This window comes from Lonchura striata, chromosome Z, assembly GCF_050655825.1.
Source record: "Lonchura striata isolate lonStrDom1 chromosome Z, ASM5065582v1, whole genome shotgun sequence".
NCBI classification, from domain to species: Eukaryota; Metazoa; Chordata; class Aves; order Passeriformes; family Estrildidae; genus Lonchura; species Lonchura striata.
Window position 1 is genome coordinate 37,521,355 of NC_140740.1, and position 20,619 is coordinate 37,541,973.

The 20,619-nt window shown below is 40.5% G+C and overlaps 1 long non-coding RNA gene across 1 annotated transcript; it reads right to left on the reverse strand.

Moving 5' to 3' along the window:
• Positions 1-386: 386 nt before the first annotated feature.
• Positions 387-20,374, reverse strand: LOC144248376 (uncharacterized). Its single transcript, XR_013341717.2, has 2 exons — positions 19,914-20,374; positions 387-1,380 (listed from the first exon to the last, which is right to left on the reverse strand). It is a non-coding gene; the product is annotated as an uncharacterized LOC144248376 (long non-coding RNA).
• Between the last annotated feature and the right edge of the window lie 245 nt (positions 20,375-20,619).

The window sequence follows — 20,619 nt, forward strand, 5'->3', positions numbered from 1 at the left end:
CCCAGCGCTGGATTTTGCCTGCCTTACTCGCTTGCTAATTTTAAATAAAATTGCTTTATTGAATTAAGACACTTCAAATTGCCGTGTCACAATTTATAACAAATTTGATCACTCAGTTTCTCAGATAATCAAAATGTGCATTCAAGATTGACAGATTTTGACTGCACACTATCTAGGACTAAAGAATTTATCAAGTATGTCCCCTTTATATTCTTAAGTATTTCCATATCCTCATTGACTAGATTAGTAAATAGCTGTCTTGGTTCGACAAGACAGGAGTCTGTGAAGGAGGGCTAAAGCCTCCTGTGCAATGGAGAAGGTAAACCCCCTCCCTCCGAATTACTAGGAGTTTTAAATTAAAAGGCTCTCAGGCAAAGATATGGGAATGGGAGTAACAATTGTTTACTAGGAGACAACTAGACAACAATTTAAAAAGGCAAATGCAATTGGTACAAACAAAACCAGTGAAAAAGTCCACAACCTGAGGATTCGGGGTGCCAGTATCAGTCCTGCTGGGACAATTGCTCCCTTGCAGTGGCTGATGAACTGCAGCTGCAGTGGTGATCTTTAGAAGGGTATAGTTTTCCTCTGAAGATCTGGTGGCAGTGGGGCCGGTCTTCCTCTGCGCCGGGGTTGCCTCCGAGCTCCGCCGCCGTCGCCTCAGCGCGCTCCTGCTGCTTCACTGCGAGAGCCGCCGAAGAGAGCTGCTTCTCTGGCAATCCCCCAAAGTAAAAAGCTGCTCTGTCCCCAAAAAGGTACCCCCTTATATCCAATAAAAGAGTGCTTGGCTTCCCCCTCTGGGTGGAACATCTCACAATAGGATGGTGTTACGTTACCAGCCCTGCATTGAATCAGTCAATGGCCCATTAGCAAACCATTACCTCTTAGGAGCAAAACCGGTTCTTGGAAAAGATAACAAACCTGCCCAACCTTCAACAGATGGCAAATAGAATACAAGCTTATCTTACAACCCAGGACAATAGGTTTTAAGGTTAATAGATTTTAATGAAGGAGGGATTAGTTCTTCAGCACAGACTTACATATTTCTATAAATAGCTAGATGATAATATTTTTTCTAAAGTCCTCTTTCAAATTATCATCATCATTTATATTTACTTTATGAAATTTTTGAAAAATATAGAATTTTTTTTAGGGATTTTTGTGAGTATCTGTCAAAGAAAAAAGTTGTTAATTTACAGGTGAAATGATCAATTTAATATTTTGACAGTTGTAGCCTCCTCAGGCCTTTATCTTTAAGCCTTAAACTAGTTCAGTAGCATATAGTTTATATACTGATTTTGATGTTGACTAGGTTGCAAATTTTCTGTCCAGATCCTGCATTTATTTGGAGAGGTCTTCATTACTGTCTTCATTATTGATCTATTATGGTGGGAAGAAAAATAAAACAGAGAACACTGCATGAGGCACTATGCACAGATATTATCGCAGCATCACCACTCACCACTTTGCAAAGTGGCATCTTGAATATCATTCTGTAGCAAATGTGTGTAATTTAGAAATTCACTCAGTTTATAACTTTGAATGTTTGATTCTTTCCTTGTAACTTTACCATGTCTTTAAGTAGTCCTAGTTCTTTCCTGAAACTTTTTTTTTCAGTCCTTTGAAACTCAGTATTTTGTTTCCTGCAAGATGACAATTACTGTCTCCTGTCTCTGAGGTCAAGGGAAATGTTTCTCATAATTATTTTAAGAAAAGTATAGTTTTGCTTGCAGAAAGAAAATCAGAAGATGTGCCTAAATTAAAACAAAACATAGCAAAACAAAAACAAACAGAAAACCCACCTGCTGAAATGTGGAAATTACATCTGTATACCTATCTTCCAGAGACAGTTTGTAAAATTGCTTAAATCTCTCTATTATTATCTGAGACAGCTGCCAACATTCTTTATTCAGGCTGAATTTTGCTTTCTGGTATAATTCACACTGGTTCTCTGAACTAAAGCAAGAGTTTGAATAAATTTCTGTGGCTTCCTCCCACACACAGATTCACTAACTTGCAGATAGATGTTGAGTTTTATGTTCTCTTCACAGTTATTCTCATCTCCAGCAGCAGCACACCACTTTGATTACTTTAGAATGAAATTTACTGGGACATGTAAACATGTTATTTATGTGTATTTTAAATTTCCAGTAAAAAAGAATAATTTAAGATAGTTTTGAAGAGTGTTAAATACTGCTTGTCAGGGTACATCTTGAGGAATCTGATTAAAATTTTATATTATTACCCTATCTTCAAAACAGACTGCTTTCAGGAGCTGCTAAACCATCATTTTGCATTTATCTATTACAGATTATATGTGAATACTATGCTCGTGTAGGTGTACACTGGGACTTGCCCTACATGCTATACTCTTACCTGACTCTACCTGACTGATATTTTTTGTTTTTTGTCAGCACACAAGCAGATTTTTGTGCCTGGGGAGATGTGCAGTATATAAAAATCTTCCAACCTGCAGAAGCAGTGTTGGGAAGAAGTGAAGGAGACACAAAGAAGAAAACTGGTTAGGTTCCTTTGAATTGTGTTTTTCAAGTTGTGTTTTGAGACAGAGGCTTTTGAGTGCTGTCATTGTTTTACCATCTACGTCATTTAAAGTCTACTGAATGGCAGTCAGCTCAGTACACCTGAAAACCTTCTAGTTTTCTCTGCTGCATTCATGTTGAAAAATGGAGCAGTTTTTTAATAAAAATGGCCAGGAACATAAATTTGACATTAATGTTATACTAGGATCTGTTCATTGACTTCTCTGTAAATCCAAATTTCTGGAGAAAAAGCATATCACAGGGGAACAGTTTTCAAAAAATTTGTTTTCCTCTTAAATAAGCATATTCAAGCTGCACATAGCTAAGGAGAATGTCCCTAGAAAAACAAAAACCTAATTTATGTTCAATTTTATTTTCTCTGTAACATATTGCCATGTAACAAAAAGTAATTTGTTTCCAGTCAGAAGGTGGAAATGGAGACTCTGGAGACAAAAGCGGCAAATGTTCTGTGGCAAGACAAAGACACCATATGAAAATGGCAAAATGGCAACTTCATTTACACCATGACTAAAATAGTTTTGGCATGCAAAATCATCTATGTTTATAAGGGGCAATCATGGACTTAAGCATATATGATAATTTAGAAGACAATTATTTTTCTTAGAAGGGGATTCACTGTGCACTTTTAATTGCCATGTTAATATCATTACAACATCTAGCAAGATCTTATCTTTTGTCTTTTTTAACTAAAGTGACTAGAAACTAAGCTAGCTGCATGGCATATTTCTTTCTCTTGTAATATATGAGCCTATGAAAATCTTACATCCTTTGCTGCTCTTAAGGTCAAAGAAACTAGTTAAAGAAGTTTTGTCTAGGCTTCAGGCATCAGTTCATCAGATACCATGGCCCTGACTTAGACCAGATTATGTTCCTACCTTGTAATGACATAAATTAGGAGGATGATACATGTATTTAGTAAGTAAACAAGCCATTAGGAGAAAAGATTTGAGAATAAGGGATTATTGACTATCTTAAGAAGAGCACAATTGGGTGACAGCATGACTAAGTCTTAGCATTCTACAGAAGTAGAATGCACAATATTTTTCAGGAAAAACATTCTTGTAACTCAGAGGAAAAAACTTCTGTAATTAGTAGCAGGCTAATACTGTAGTACTTTTCAGTATTCCAGAAGTGCCTGCAAGGCCAGCGATCATTGCAAATGCAGGGAAGAACCTAGCCTAGAAAGTTTTCTTTCCAAAAGCCTTGCAGAAATGTTTTGGACCTTTTAAACCTGAGGGTTTTTTTTCAACTCAGAAATTCTTCTGACTTTGAGAAACTGGAACAGGTTCCTGAGGGAATTTGGTCAATGCTCTCAAGCACATAGAGTGATTCTTTGGGGTGCCTGGACCCCAAAGTGTTGGACTTGGTGATCCTTGTCAGGTAATCATCATGGAATTGTATTGGAATCCATTGTAGTGACTGAAGACATGTACTGGAACGATTCCAGCCCTTTGTCCTGCAGCTATGTGTTGGGGGCCGCGCCTGGGCTATGGGACAAGTTTATAATAAACTATGAAGAGCGACCTACCCTTGACCCTGAGATGCGGAACATGAAAAAGGGAAGCTGGCTATATGTTGAGACAAAGACAGGATGTATAAAACCCACAGAATGCTTTGCAATGCCAAAATAATGCACCAATTAGAAGTTAGATAAAGCCGCATGCATGCCTCGTGCACAAAGCGGGCCATCCAATCATATTATGCATGATCACAGCATGATCGCATGTAAGGAAGTAAAATACTGTATAAATAAACATATGTAGCAGCTAATAAAGGGAGCTTGCTTAGGAACCTACATCGTGTCGGTGTGTGCTCCCTTCACCTGGCCGTGACAGCCATGGCCCATTTTCAACAGGACATATACCCATACATAAATTGAACCCTTCAATTACATTTAACCCTGTCTTCCCATGTATTGTTGTGGCTGTCCATGTCTGCTGTGAGTCCCAGTCAGCTATGCCGAAATTATCTCCTGTATGAAGCAACCTGATGGAAACCAAAAGTATTTTAAATGAAACTGCTATTGTGTAGAATCAGGATTACAAGAATGTAAGGTAGAAATCTCAGTAAGTATATGAAAGCCTAGATCAGGTACTGTGATGGAATAGAAATATAAGGGGTTCACGTGTACTTTATTGAATTCACTGTGTCTCTTTAGAAGAAAGAACTTGCATTTAGGCATGGTTCCTAACAGCTCAGAGGCTTTCTGTTTTGCAGCAAAGTGCTTAGCCAGTTCCAGAGGCTAGAAAGTGCCTTTCCCATCTCCTCTGAGATTTAGAAACTTCATTCTGCTCTCAGCAGTTCCTCTGCATGTGCCACAACCCCTCAACAGCAAGCAGCAGATTGTGGGAAGATTATGCTCCTGCACGGTGTGGGTGGAGGGAGGCAGAGATCTCTGAAGCTTGCTTTTGGGGAAAGAGGTGTATTGGGGGTGTAGGAGGGACTGAGCCTCGTGCTCTCAGTCGCAGCACGTGGCCGGGCTTAAGAGGGTGGGGCAGGGGAGAGACAAACGGAGGGAGAGAGAAGGGAAGCCCCAGGGGGGGAGGAAGTCTAAGAGAGGGGGAGAGGTACAAGAGGGGGGAGGGAGGAAGTCCAAGAGACCGCATGGCCCCTCGGAGCTCCCTTTTCAGGGGCTCCTCGATGGGCCGGGACAAGGCATGGGCCAATGGGGTTACAGACCCCGATGCTTCAGGGGCAGGTACAGAGGTGTGGGATGAGCCATACAATCTTTTGGGGGGTGGGATGGAACAGTCCATTTCACTCCAGGATTCATCCAAGGGCAGAAGTGACATCCGGCTAGCTGAGGAACAATTATATCTATCATCTGCAACAGCAGATCTTCTCCATGTTTTATCCTGTTTCATGCTTCTCTCTCACAAGCAGATTTGTTTCCTCTCCAGGGTACTCCCACACTGTGTGGAAGCAATGAATGAGAATGAATAAATTAAAAAAAAACACAACCAAATCCCTACTTTTTTGTGTTGTGCCCTTTTTTCATTGTTGAAAATCAGATATAACCTTATTTTTTAGCAGTTTTACTTTTAAAAGCAGATATTCCACTGTTTCTCCTTCCTCTCCAAGTGGAGTGAAAGGTAGACAAATGAAGAGGAATTTTATCTAATCTCATTTGAAGAGTTAGAAATATACTTTTATGTGGGCATTCAAGAATGCTGTTCTCTTCACCTTGTCCTTTGTCAAATAGAATTCACAGGTGGTAAATAAGACTCTGCATTGTTGTGCAGCAGATATTTCAGCTGGCTTTTACATCTGCCACATTATCATAGAGTCAATAGAATCATTGAATGGTTTGGTTCAGAAGGGATCTTAACGATCACCTAGTCCCAGCTGCCTTGCCATGAGCAGGGACATCTCCCACTAGACCAGACTGCTCACAGGCCAAACCCAACCTATCTTTCTAAATTTGCAGGGATGGGTCATCTGCAGCTTCTCTGGGCAGCCTGTTCTAGTGCCTACCACTCACAGAAAATAATTTCATCTGTATTTCTAAACTAAATATGCCCTCTTTCAGTGGGTACCCATTAATCCTTGTCCTGCTACTACAGTGTCTGTTGAGAAGTCCCTCTCCAGCTTCCCTGTAGGATCCTTCAGATACTGGAAGGTTGCTATGAGGTGTCCCCACAACCTTCTCCAGGTCAAACAGTCCCATCTTTCTCACCCTTTCTCCATAGTGGAGCTGCCCTAGTCCCCTTGTCAACTTTGTGGCCTGCCTCTGGACTTGCTCCAACACATTCTTTTGTTGGGGGAAGTATTTCAGGTAGGGCTTCCTGAGAACAGAGTCAAGAGTAAGAATTATGTTCTACAGTGTCTAACTGTAATGTTCACATTGCTGTTAAACTGAATGATCATGCAGTGCAATGGTTGCTACTTGTTAGAGGTTCAATTTTTTTTTTTTTTCTGGACAAGGAGGTAGTCTCAGCTCTGAGACTCTACACTTCAACTGCTGTGTGAAACATCCACAAAAAATCATTTGTTTGGATCTAGAATATATTTTTCTTGATGTAGAATTGTACTTCATTTCACCAAAAAACTTCCAAATTTAGAATAAATTGTTTATAATGGTCTTCAACAGGAAATGATTAATAGCACTCATTCTAAGAAATAAGTTCAGACTGAAATTCAGGAGCCATGCATTTTGACAAGGAATGGTGCTGTTTTTGTTCAAAACAAATGAGGATAATTAAGTTCAGTGAGAAGACAACTGTAAAGAGCCAGGAGTTTTCCTTTCACTAAGAAATGGAGACATCTGCCAGGTGCAACTGTGCAAAGTGAGGCAACAGCAGCTTCAAATTCCAGACAATGACTGATAAAAATTGCTTCAAGGAAGTCTTATGCCAAAGGAACGTGTCTGCTGATAGTAAAAAAAGAATATTAAAATTAGTAGTTTTGGCACACAGGAACACAATGTTTGTAAAACTAATAAAGCCCTAGAACATCTGGCTTGCTTTCTAGCCCCTTGTAATGGTTTTGCTTGGCCTGGTTTTTGGTAGCAGGGGGCTACAGAGATGGCTTCTGTGAGAAGCTGCTGGAAGCTTCCACCATGTCAGGCAGAGCCAATTCCTGATGGCTCTGAAGATGGATGTGTTGCTGGCCAAGGCTGGGCCAATTGGAGAGGTTGGTAATGCCTCTGTGAGAACAGATTTAAGAAGAAAATTAAGACAAAGTGGGGCAAACAGAGCTATTTTTTCTAGTCAGAGAAGAGGAGGAGGTGAGAAAATGTGAGATAAACAACAGGGAGACACTAAGGTCAGTGGGGAAGGAGGGGCAGGAGCTGCTCCAGGCACTGGAGCTGAGTTCCCCTGCAGCCTGTGGTGCAGCCCATGGTGAAGCAGCTGTGCCCCTGCAGCCACTGGGGATTCACAGGGATGCAGAGATCCTGCAGCCCATGGAGGTGCCCATGCTGGAGCAGGTGGATGCCTGGAGGAAGCTGAGATCCAGTGGGAGACCTGATGGAGAGAGGGTGTTGTAGCTCAGGCAGCTCCTCTTGCCGCGATACCCCGAGAGGAAGCGTGCTGGGTGGCGAGAGGGAAGAGAACAGACGGCTGCTCCCCCTGCAAAGCTCTGCTGTCCCAGTTGTTGGCGCAGGGACAGACAGAGGCGACATGGGACTTGGGATTGAACAGGATGGTTTTATTCAGTGAGCCCCAAGACCCTCCTGGGACGGCGAACAAAGGTTTTATACGGGAACTCATGAAGAGGGGTTTAGGAACAGCAACCAGTGAGGGTAGGGCTGGGGAGGAGTTTAAGGAGGGACATAGCACAAATCTGTCAGGGGAAACTGGGGAGGGGAGTAACACAAAATAACCAATAGGGTGTTGAGCCTCCCTGAATAGACAGGGAATGCTCTGGAAGCAAGGGAGGAGGCTAGGAGGAATGACAGGGAATGTTCTGGGGAAAGGGGCAGGGAAAGAGAGGATTGACAACTTGGAGAGGAGGGGGTTAGGGAAGAGCTTGGGAAGATTGACAACTTGGAGAGGAGGAGATTGGGGGGGTGAACAGACACTGAACAAATATCAAATCAAATGAAAACACACCACAACAAGAGGGGCCCTGCCCCCAGGCTGGAGCAGTCTCTCCTTGGAGGACTGCACCCTGTGGAATAGTAACCCATGCCACAAGTTTCGGGAAGACTGTTTGTCTGTGGGAGGGATTAGCATTGCAGCAGCTTTGGATGGACTGCTGCTCGTGAGAGTGGAGCCATGCTGGAAAAGTTAATGAATCTTGTGGGAGGGACTCCACAGTGTAGCAGAAGAAGGACTCCTCCCCCAGAGCAGTGGAAGAAAACCTTGTTGATGAGTAGACCAAACTGTCATGCCCTGTCTCGCTGTGCTGCTGGGAAGGTGGGAGGAGGGAGGAGCTGGGGAAAGAAAGGTGTTTTTAAAGGCTTATTTTACTTCTTATTATCCTCCTGTGACTCAGTAGTAAATTAATTTTTTACCTCTGAGTTGAGGCTGTTTTGCCCTTGGAGTGTTTTCTCTGGTCCTCATATCATCTCCTGAATCCTTCATTAATTTTTCTCTCCTCTGCCCAGCTATGGCAGGGGAGGGTGAGCGAGGAGCTTGTGTGGATGCCTGGTGTTGGGCTATTGTCAAACCACAACACTCCTGTGTTGGTATCAGTTTTTATGAAGGAGTAGGTAAGAGCTGAGAAAAAGCACTTAGACAGACTTGGAAATGGAAGGCTTTCTTGACCCTCTTATGAGAAAAGAGAATACTGGTAGCTGCTGGGCTTATAGTTGCCACCAAATCTCAGTTAACATGAAGGACAGTCTGAAATGAGAGATCTAGCCAGTGCAGGACTGTAATTATTTCACAGTGTCAGATGACAGAGCATTCTGCTCTGGATGTAGTTTAAAAATAAACACATATAAAAAGTAATTACATTTCAGCACTGTAAATGGGTCAGACACATACTAATTAAGTTTTCTGAAAAAGCTGCATTTCCTTGCTCCATACCAGGTGAGTGCAGTTGCTGGTATCTGTGAGGAAGAGAAAGTTCATATTTCACAGGTCTTACCACCCTCTTCATCTAACAATTATGATTTTAGCATAGTTAAATATTTGACATGGCACCTTATTTGCTTAATTATGAAATAAAACCAATAGAACCATTGGTTGGTTGTTTTGTATTGTGTTGTGCCTATACAACATACAAGCACAGTCTTTGCAAGTTTTATGCATCTTTGTCATCATATCTATTTACTTATGCTGTATTTGTCAAGTTTCAAGGTTAATCTCTATCAGGTGCTGTGCAAACATATATAGAGTGAAATCAAAGGTAATATGTCAGCAAAAATGAGAGAGCACAGAAACTCCTTTTTACCTCTCAAGTGTGAAGTGCCTCATAGCAGATATGCACACCTTTGGTTTTTCTTATCCTAGTTCAGACTGAACCATAAGTAATGTGCTCTTGAAAGTACAGATTTATTTTGTGTTTGGAATTAGTCATGCTCTTAAAGTTCTATAGTATAGAACAAAGAATTGTATCTCTTACAGTTCTTCAGTTCTTCAGTTCTTACAGTTTCTTCAACAAATCTTTGCAACTGTGGTCATCCCTGCTGGTGCGGGACACAACATGGACTTGACTATCAGGCTGCATACTGTGTGAAGTGATGCCTGTTCATCTCCAACACCATCATGGCTATCCAGACCACTACAGTCCTATCAGAATCTGCTTCCTGTGAATTAGATGCTGCAGCTTCTAATAGATACTTCCTGATACCTTCCTTTGGCAGACATGCTGTGTCATTTCTGCTTGTGAAAACCTCTGAAATTGTTTCAACATCCTTCATTTTCAGCAAGAGATGTTCTTCCTGCCTGGAAGGCATTCACCATGAAGGCTTCCTTTTCCTGTATCTCCTTCCTCACCTTGTCTTCTGCAACAACCCAACTGAATGTTTAAGTGATGCCCATGATTAAATACTGACAGGTTTTATTATTTAGCTTGGTGTCTCTCATCTGTATTTACAATAGATATAGTGGAATGTTAAAGTTATCTCATCCTGACAGATTCTGAAATTTTATGCAAAAAAGAGGTTGATCTTTTTGAAGCTCTCTGCAGAAAGAATACTTTTCCCCAAGAAGCGTGGAAAAATGCAGTTTAGATTTTTAGATGTTTATTCAATGTGTCTCATGCTTCAGCCAGGGACTTCCTGTCTAGAAGCCTACTATTTTCACGAAAATATTCAGTGAAATTCCTCTGCAGGATATTTTGTGTATTTCTTTTTTCATATTCTACTCCTCTTTAAGTGTGATGAGCACCAGCACTTCCACTCAGAATTGTTTCATGTGCACATTGTTGTTATCTGATATAAGATGCAGCTGGAAAGGTGTTCAATGAGATTTTAAAAACAAATATTTTGGAATAAACAATTGAAATAATTACTTCTAATTCTCCTCCTGCCATATTCTGTGCCATTCTAAATGAATGTATTATACAGTAAAGTGTTCAGCAGGGCTGAAATGGGCCCCTGGAAATGTTAGATTCTGGCAGTCTTGCACATGTGTTTCCATTGGCAGAGAAGGCCTAGTACCTGTTCGTCTCCAGGGCAGAGCTGTCTCCAGCTCTTGGAAAGGTGAAACAAGAGACTCTGTAACCAGACTTAGACTCATTTGTCCATTAAGTTCTCCCCCTGGGTTGGCAATTCTTTAGGATGTGTGCGATTGTGGACCAGTGAAGCTCCGATAAAGTCTATTTCATATCAGTCCTTGATCAGATTCTGCCCAGCTGGGTGTTAGGTACTTGTGTTTCCAGCTTTCTCTCTTCAAAATCTCAGAAGTTTGAGAGTGCTATGTGCACAGACCTGATACCAAGAGTAACTGAGTAGGATGACGCAATTAGTGAATAAATCAGAAGGAAAATCTGCAGAAGGCTGTTATTTTCCCAGGTTCCTCTTTTCTTCTGCTTCCTTGCTAGTTGATGCCATTATTCCCATCTCTAGGAAAAATCACTTTTAATGAAATGCTGCCACTTTCAGTTAACCACCAGTTAATATTTTAATCACTGCAACACTGTTCATTCTACTCAGAGCATCTCATTCAATGTTAGCTCAGACTATTTTAATGTCTTAGCACTCAGCACTCCCTTTTAATTTATGGAAAGCTTTTGTCTGCCTTCAACTAGATTGCAATTTTCTTTCTTCTTATCTATGTCAGTTATTATAATGCATTTTGCATTAAATGTTTTCTTTATTGTATGTTTTTTCTTAATTCAACTGAACATAAAATTGACCTATCACTAGTGAGCATTTTGAAAAAAACTTAACCAAACTACTGTGCAGCAATTATGCAAATAAGTGGACTTACCGATTTTAGCATTCTGAAATAAGCATACTTAATTTTAAATAAAAATTATAATGGATTTTAAATATTTATAATAAGTTGTTTATCACTGAAAATCATCACAGCACCATTTTTAATGTTATTTTCTCTACCAATTTTCTCCTGGCTTACAACATGCTATTATGACTAAGATTTGAGACACAATCTTCAGCTGATTTAAATTAGAAGAATCCTACTATTTTTGATGAAGTTCTGTGAATTTATAACTGCTGTAATTCTGCATCTCTTCTATTACATGCTGTGTGAAAGCTGGACAGCATTCTGGAATTCATGAAATACATTGTACTTATTTTACTGAAATCCTTTCATTGACTTACATTTTGTCAGTCTGCATTTGGGAACACATTAGCATTCCACATTGTTGTCACTCTGGAGCTGTATAGAGTAGTCTCTGTGCAGATGGTCCATCAAGTCCTATAATTTCTTTGAGCAGACATGCACTGGATTCTTTCTTAGGCTTATTCTGTTACACTGGAAGAAGTCCCACCAATCAAATATTCTGACTTGCAGCCAGAATGAGGCTTTCAGTTGCTGCTTGAAGAAATTGTATTTGAGGTTTAGGTAGACTGCTAATTTACAGTGATTAGCCTCCAACATCTATCTCTTGGACTGGGCTCTTTCAGTGAAGCAACAACACTCAAACCACTGTTTGGCTGCACTAGATGAAAAAATTCAGCATGCTTCTGGCATTTTCAGGGGGTGTAATCCTTGAGGTCAGAAGATGCTCCTTTCTTATCACTGCAGCCACTTCAGAAGAGGAAGAACAGATGAGGTTACCAGACTGCTGTGTGGCACATGTGTGAAGGAGCAGGTGAATACTGTCTGCCCCATTCGGAGTGAATGCAACTGATGTGTACCCCAATCTTCACCCCAGTTCTCATTTAAATTACTAGATAGATTAGTTTCCCTGTGTATTTCTGGATATTTTTAAAGTCTCCATTTAAAGTGAGGAAAATTAGTGATACATTTAGAGCTAGAACTTACACCAAAGACAGGTGCTACCCAGATTTTGGTGCACTTATGAGGGTCTAAACCATTTTGTCCAGAGAAAACTTGCTATGGCTTTTTCTTTCCCCACATTAAGTAATCTTTTCTAGCAATCTTTTCTGTGTTTCAGCAGCATAGTTGCTCTAGGGGAAGTTTTCCCCTGAAATCTTATATTGGCTAATATCAAACCCTGTGACTGAATTTTCTGCTTTCCCTTGTTGATGCCTAAATACACTTTGAAATCAAAGCTTACTTGGAAAGTGATGGTTTTTAGTCAAACTTAAAAAGTAGCTTCTATATGAACCATAGGAAGCAAAAGACTGGATCTCAGGAGCGTCACTCAATGGACACACATTTTTACACGTCATGGTTCTGTGACAGAGAACACAATATATGCCATTGAAAATATGGTGTGTTGGCCCCAGCTGAAACGGTGGAAAGCTTCAAACAGAACTTACTGTTGGGACTTTCTTAGACAATTTTCAGGAAAACATTTGGTGATCAACACTGCCCTTGTCTCCCTTTCTGTCTCTTGGAACATTTTAATTCCTTTGTTATGAATCTTGTGTCTAGTCAGTTAGTTGCTTTTGTAGTTTTTGGTTCAGGCTATTTATGAACAACCATGCTTGCTTCTTCTTTAGATTCCAGATTATTTAATTTTGACCAAGAGTCAGATGAAAGCTCAGCTTAGATCCCTAGTGTTCATGTTGGATCCTTAAGAAAGAACTGATCATAGAAGGAACCATTAAATTATACAGACATGGGAGAGGTTTTTCCCAATGTAATTCCCCACCCTCTTGTATCCTGATAATCATGGGACAAACTGATGGCAAATATTTCTGCCCTGAGCACTGGTGTAAGACAGTGATGTCAATGTTATAACCAGTTTATTTGTTACATGCCTGTGTTGTGAAGAGCAATAGAGTTATTGAGGAAAGCTTTTATGAGGCAGTATCCATATAGCAACTCACTGACAGCTAAAACAGGAGCGTAAGTGATAGCATCACTGCTAGTGACACTTGGTGTTCAGGTTGTCTGAAAGCAACAGTCAACCATGTAAATACTTTTTGAAGGTAGCTAAGAATCTTGTCATACCTTGGCTGCATTGATTGCAGTGACTTGAGAGAATCGCACCTTACATGGAAGGTGACAGCATTCTGCCTATACTGCCAGTATTTGTGGTCATGGGGCAAGGTGTCAACATATACTTACTTTAAAAGCAAATATTCAGGGTGGGGTCTTAAGAATTAAGGTTTTTGTTTTATTTCTGTCTCTAGATCATTGAAAAACTACAGATTTAAACATTTAAATAAGGTCCAACTTTTATTTTTTATTCTTTCATGATGGTGGGATTCACTTTGGAGTGGGGCAGAAACATGTTTTACACAAAAATCCACAGAGCTGGATTATTTGTTAAATAAATAGAAAATTTTCCTATCCCCTCCTAGGAGATGAATGTGAACTTCTTAACTAAGTAATGCCGCCTTTTTTTTTTTTTTTGTTAATATTCCTGAAAAATACAATAAAAGAGAGATAAGGTATTATCAGATTGCAGGAGAGGAACAAGTGCTACACACCATTCAAATCCAGGAAAATATCTTGTTTATATTCATATTATTTTGTGCAGATAAATACTGACTGTATCTATGCCTATATGTTTAGGAGCCTGAGCTTGCAGATCACAGAAACATAGAATTACAGAATATCCTGTGTGTTGGAAGGACTCGCAGGGATCACTGAGTCCAACTCCTGGCCCTACACTGCACAGTCCCTAAAATCACACCTTGGGACTGTTATCCAAACAGTTCTTGAGCTCTGTCAGGCTTGGTGCTGTGACCACTTCCCTGGGGAGCCTGTTTCAGTGCCCAGCCACCCCCTGGCTGAAGACCATTCTCCTGATACCCGATCTAAAGCTGCCCTGACAAAACTTCCTACTATTGTATCAAGTCCTCTGCTTACTCTTTAAACCCTTCTCCAGTTTTGTGCCTTCCTTTGTTGGAGCTTTCTATCTTTCTTATACTGTAGGACCCAAAGCTACCTCCCCCCACCACCCCCGAGGTGAGGCAGCCACAGTGCAGAACAGGGTGGGAAAATCCCCTCCCTTGCCTGACTGTGATGCTGTGCCTGATGCCCCCCAGTACTTGGCTGCCAGGGCACTGCTGACTCATGTTCAAGCAAAGTGGTATGACCATTTCTGAATTTTGTAAGTAAAAAAAAAAAATATATACTTTATACCAAGATATTTAAAAATGTTAATCCTGTATAAATGAAAAATGAGAGACAATAGAAACTTGGCTTGTAAGGAGGTAAGTCAGGGTTGAAACTTAAGAAGACTGATGCAATTTTCCAGCTCGGTTATCCAGAATGCAAGCAATCATGCATACACTCCAAGATGTGTTTTATTTTAGTGGAATAGTTGTTTGGCATACTGCAAGCCATATTTCTGTCTGTTCTGTGGTGGCTTTGGACCATGAAATAACTGTTGTGCTTTCAAAAAGCTTTTATTGTCATAAAAATATTTGTCTTATTTTTTATTGAACAAAGGAGATATAATCTAAGAGTTATTAAGATTTCCCCTTTAGTAGTCACTAAATTTAGGAATGATTGGGAAGAATCGCAGTAACTTTGTTTAATATTAAAAAGATTTTTCAAAGATCTTTTCCTCCATTTTTAGGTGTAGTCTTCAGTACATTCTCATGATGTTATTTTTTATGACTGCATTTAAAAAATCTCTGTATAATTTTCTGTCTGCACTGGAGTTGATGAAAATATTGAATGTGAAGTGAAGTGGGAAAATCAGTGGTTCATCCAATGAATTCTTCATCCAGAAAACTTCCATGGTAGACTGGTAAAATAAAATATTTTTCCTCAGAAGGTACATCAGATTAATTGCTGTGGCAAATATACTGATGTGATTATGCATTACAAAATGCTATTCTATGAGATCATATTTAGACAAATAACTAATATGGAATTATTGTTTTGCTGAATAAATATGAAGTGAATTCCTTGGCTGAGAGAAGAATAGAAAATGGAACTCAGATATATAGAACACAACATTACTCAGTTCTAGTTTATGTCACTACACTATAATTTTAAAAAATGAGTACAAAAAAGGAGGTATCTCTGGATTGTCTCACTTCTACAGCTGTACATTCCTCTCTAGAATGTTGTCCAATATATAAGCTATGTATAAATGTAAAGTTAAGTAGGAGAAAACAGACTGCATGTATGTATTAAATGCTGTACTTAGTAACGTGAGGGTACAAGAGTAAGAAATCACAAGCACCCACAAGGGTGAGCAGCAAAATAATTTCTTGACAGGAGTTATACTCTTTATCAGCCTGATCAGTCAGACAGGACAGGAGTTATACTCTTTATCAGCCTGATCAGTCAGACAGGACTTATATTTCCTACTGATGCTCTTTCATGGTGAAAACAACCATCAGCGAAATAAACAAGAATAAATGGGAAGTGTTCTTTGTGGTTTACACTCTGTAAAATTTGTTTCAACCATCCTAATCCCATCCTGCAACTTGATCTAGCCAAAATCGAACTGCTGGTATTAGAGAGACTGTAAATAGAAGACGGTATGTCACAACATACTGAAAGAGAACTCTGTAGGCAGAAGCATCCTAACACTCTTCTCTTCTATCAATGCCTTGCATTCCAATAATACCTAATGTGGTAGTCTGTTATTTTACAGTTTGTAAAATAACTTCTGTGGTATGCTTTAATATTCCTTGTTATAAGTTTGTAATGGTACATTCTATGTACCCCATTTGGCTTCCCTAATGGTTCAGTCCTGAGTTGTTTACCACAGTTTTCCCTGCTAAAATGTATGTCAATCCACTTGTCAATCCACCTGCATACCTCTCTTGTTCCCTTGTCTTACCCCTGTCTGTCAAAGATAGCACACTCCTTTGCTTCTGAGTGTTCCTGGTCTTTCATCCCTTCCTCAAAGCAGAATTGGACTGTAGGATTTTCTCCCTTCCCATGTTGGCTTCTCTTGGGGAACCCTCACCTGCACCCCTCCCCTAATGCCTTCCTATTAGTCAAGGGTTGTGTCCTCCCCGTGTTCCCCCTACCCTTTAAAAGCAGTCCTTACATGTTCAGATTTGTCACTTGCTCTGCCCCCTTTGGGGTTAAATTTTTGGAGATTCAGACAAGTGTCCTTCCCTTATTCCTCTGCCTCGGTTTCCTCATGCTCTGTGCCTCTGCTGTGCTCTCCACACTGCAGCAATCACCGCCACCTGCACCAGTCTCGGCAGAGGCTCGGGGCGGCCACTCGCGTGTCTGCCCTCCGGCCACAGGCGGGACAGATGCCAGCAATCCTCCATCCCGTGGCCGCTGCGAGACAGACATAATCTAACATATTCAGATGATCTGTGGTAGCAGTGCTACTTCAGTGAAGTTTCTATGGAAATTCCCTACTATTCTCATCTCTTTGGGCCTACAGAGCTATCATAAGATAAATGAGTAGCTATAAACACATAGCAAGGAGAGAATTTTTATAGTCTTGCAGTAATTCTTTCGCATCAGCCCCTCAGCATGGTTCGTCACTGCATGGTAGTGGGCTTTCAACATCACCAGTAGTCAGGGCACCATCATCACTGCTGCTCAGGGGTGCAGGCATTATCTACCATGCAACTTTGTCTTTCCTGTCCTCTGATGCGTGCTGTGCTGGGAAACCCAGATGGCAGGTTCACAATATTGTGTGCCAAGTAGATGGGCTGCTAACCAGAAACCCTAAATCACATCCAGCACAAAATGAATTAAGGTAAAAACAAAAGTGCAAGCATTGATTCATGACATCCAAAAGAAACAACAGTTACAAATGATGGTTACATTTATCTATAAAATTCCCAGGCTGAGAAACAAAAGGGAGATGATTCAATCTATTTATAGTAAAGTTACATCACAGTAAAATTTCTTTGAACAAAATCACCTTCTTACTTGGGAAAGGACACATGCAACCATGCCAGATAATCATAATTATGTAGCTATTATGAAAATTAAGCCCGTAGTAGAAGATGTTTCTTGGATACATGTTTAGATTTTTGGAACTCTTTTTCAAGGATATTGCAATTAAAGCTGCCCAAGCAGTTGAATTCTTTTTAGATATTAAATGGCTGAAAAGAGATATATGATTAGAGGTAAGCCTCTGAGATAAATTTGGAATTCTTCTTAAGTAATTTTGTCTCTCTTGTAGTAATCCACTTGCTCTGCTAATCTGGGTACTGTAATAAACAGATAACATACTGTCCTGTAATGTAATCTGTGCAGGTTATAGGAGTATGGGAAAGAGTTTTGTTGCTACTGGTTTATTTTTCTTCTGGATTAAATTTTAATTTTTAGGCTGATCTGGAAAAATCTGGTTATATATTCAATAAATTACCATACTTATACAGGACATATGACTACTATTTTTCTTCCTCTCTATCTACTGTTTGCTTGTTTACAGGAAAATAAGGGTCTCAAAAGAAAGAAAAGCAGCAAAAGTTCTCAAAGTCCTTGCAGTGAGAAGAGAAAAACAACAGCTCAATTAGTTACTTCCATATGACACACACTTGCAACATACGACATGGAAATAAAGATGGGGATGGCAGGCAAGCCAGGAGAGAGCCCAGGTGGCTGAGGCCAATGGCACCCTTGCCTGTATCAGCGATACTGTGGCCAGCAGAGCCAGGGAGGTGGTTGTCTTTCTGTGTTGGCACTGGTGAAGCAACACCTCAAGTCCTGTGTCCATTTCCCAGCCCCTCAATTCAAAAAGGACACAGAGGGGCTGGAGCGTTTCCAGAGAAAGGCAAAAAACCTGTTGAACCATTTGAAGCAAAAGTCTTATGAGAAGCAGTTAAGAGAACTGTAGTTGTTTAGCTTGAAGGAAAGGAGACTCATAGAAGGAACCTCACTGCCCCCACACTTGCCTGAAAGAAGGTTGTAATAAGGTCGAAGTTGGGATCTTCTGCCACTTATCAAGTGGAAGGATGCAAGAAAATGGCAGAAAGTTGCACCAGGGATGGTTCAGATTAGATATTTGAAATTAATTATTTTTCACTAAAAGAGTAGTTAGATATTGCAATCAGCCCTGGTAGGAGGTGGAGTCACCATCTCTGGAGTGTCTGAATGTGGCACATGGTTTAGGTGATATTTTGGTATTTCCCTAGTGTCTGCTACAAATTTATTCTGAAGGAGAGGCTGTTAAAAGAACGTTCTTACATCCTTCTGGCATTAAAACAACCTCCAGAAATCAAACTGACCAAAAAACCAAACCAAAGCAAAATCCCCAAACCACCAGGAATAGTTTAAAATATCATGGGCATGATCCATTTGAAATTTACATTCATGGTGATCTGAGTGTTCACAAGCCCAAGTGTCATGGTTTGACACTGGTGTAATGCCAGCGCCCCCTATGAAAATGTACCTTCTCAAATTAATGCTGTGAGATGTAATCTGGAACAGAGCAGAGCAGGCCCAAACTTATTAACAAAGGGAAAAAAACTTTATTAAACTACTACTATGATAAAACGAAAAGGAAAAAAACCACTAAATCTAAAAAGAAAACTTTTAAAACATTCCTCCTCCCTTCACAAGTCTAACAAACTACAGTGAGACACAATTAGGACCTTTAATTAGTTTTCTACCCTTCAGATAATCAATACTTAGTCTATTAAGGGAGAGAGGAGTCTCTCTTGTGCCATAGACCCCTAAGAAACACAGCAGCCACTTCTTGTGTTTCCATGTCACACATGGCACTGTCTGGAGAAAATTTGCCATGGTGACACTCTCCTTTTTATGCACAGTGTTCTTACTACTATGCAGGGACAGACCATTCATAGGGTTTCTTTTCAAGGATGCTTTGCTAAGGACTAAAGAAAAAAACAACAGTTCAGTTTATCATTTTGGGAACACAGTCCCCCCCTATTTTCTTCCTCCCCTGGGGCCAAGGGTCTAAGAACAGAGATCATCTTCTTCTCTTCTTTATTTCTGAATATAGGGCATATCACTACAACTTTCTTAAACTTTTTTCTGTTTACTCTAGCTGCTCTCAGCTGCTGAAGCAGGTCTCTTTGTTTACTATGCATCCCTTCAAAATGCAGTCTCTTTTGGAGGAGAAATTGGTTTAGTCTATAACTAACAAGAAAAGTCTCGCCAAAAGCCACTCTATCATCTCCCCCCTAACTTTCTTTTCCTAACATCTCAGGTCCCAGGCTGTCTCTCTTTTTCTCTTTTAAAATGAGGAGAACTAATATTTCACAAAGCTTTCATTTCTCAAGGAAGGGTTAAAAGTCCTGATTCCCTGGATGGCTCTTGGCCCAGACTCCAGCTATCATGCTGGGCACCTTCCCCCCACCCTTCTCTTTCTCTGCGTCTGGACAATTTCTAGGTGTCTTTAAGCTCTCTATCTCTTCCCCTCTGAGTGTGGGAATAAAGATATTTCAGCCTTCCTCTACCCTTCCATCCGCAGGAGCTGGCCCAGGTCCAGTCCTCCCACCCTTCAACCTACCTCAGTCAGGCTGCTTGTGGCTGGGCAGGGGAGTTTGCACTGTGCTCTGACTGGAACCAGAGAGAGAAAGCTCCCCTGGGAGTTCTGCTTTTAACCCCTCTGTGTTCTCAGAGGCGTGTCCAGCCTTCAGTGGTTATTCTAGATGCCAGTATCTAAATCTGACCACCGATTGGTCTGACTTCAGCTTCCTGAGAAAATTCTCTTCCATGTCAAACCACAACAGTGACACACTTCTGTCAAAATCAGTGATGCCGGGGAAGTGTTTAGAAGGCTATGTGCATTACAGACTCACAGCAGCAGAACCAGAGGGGGGCTGGTGAATGATGCAGTTGCAGATAAGATTAAGACCTGCTGTAGTTGTGGCCTGTGGCCTTGCTTCATAGTCCAGGGAATTTAAAAGTCCCCTGTAACTTCTTAAGAAGTTACAGTGGACAACCAAACAGACTTACCAACCTGCCTGCAGCATTGTTTTTAGGGAAATTATCAAACAGCAGTAGATATTGAAGTAGCTGAAGCTGTGAAAATACTGTTTGTTTAAAACTGTCAAAATTTAAAAACATGTTTAATGACACATATACAGCCAGGCAGTGCTGGTTTTATGTGTGAAATACAGGTAACTGCCTGGTGGGGAAAGCTGAAAAAGTGGTGTGCTTTCAGCCAGAAAAAGGTGACTACTGAGCCTTAAGGTATGCATATTCACAACATT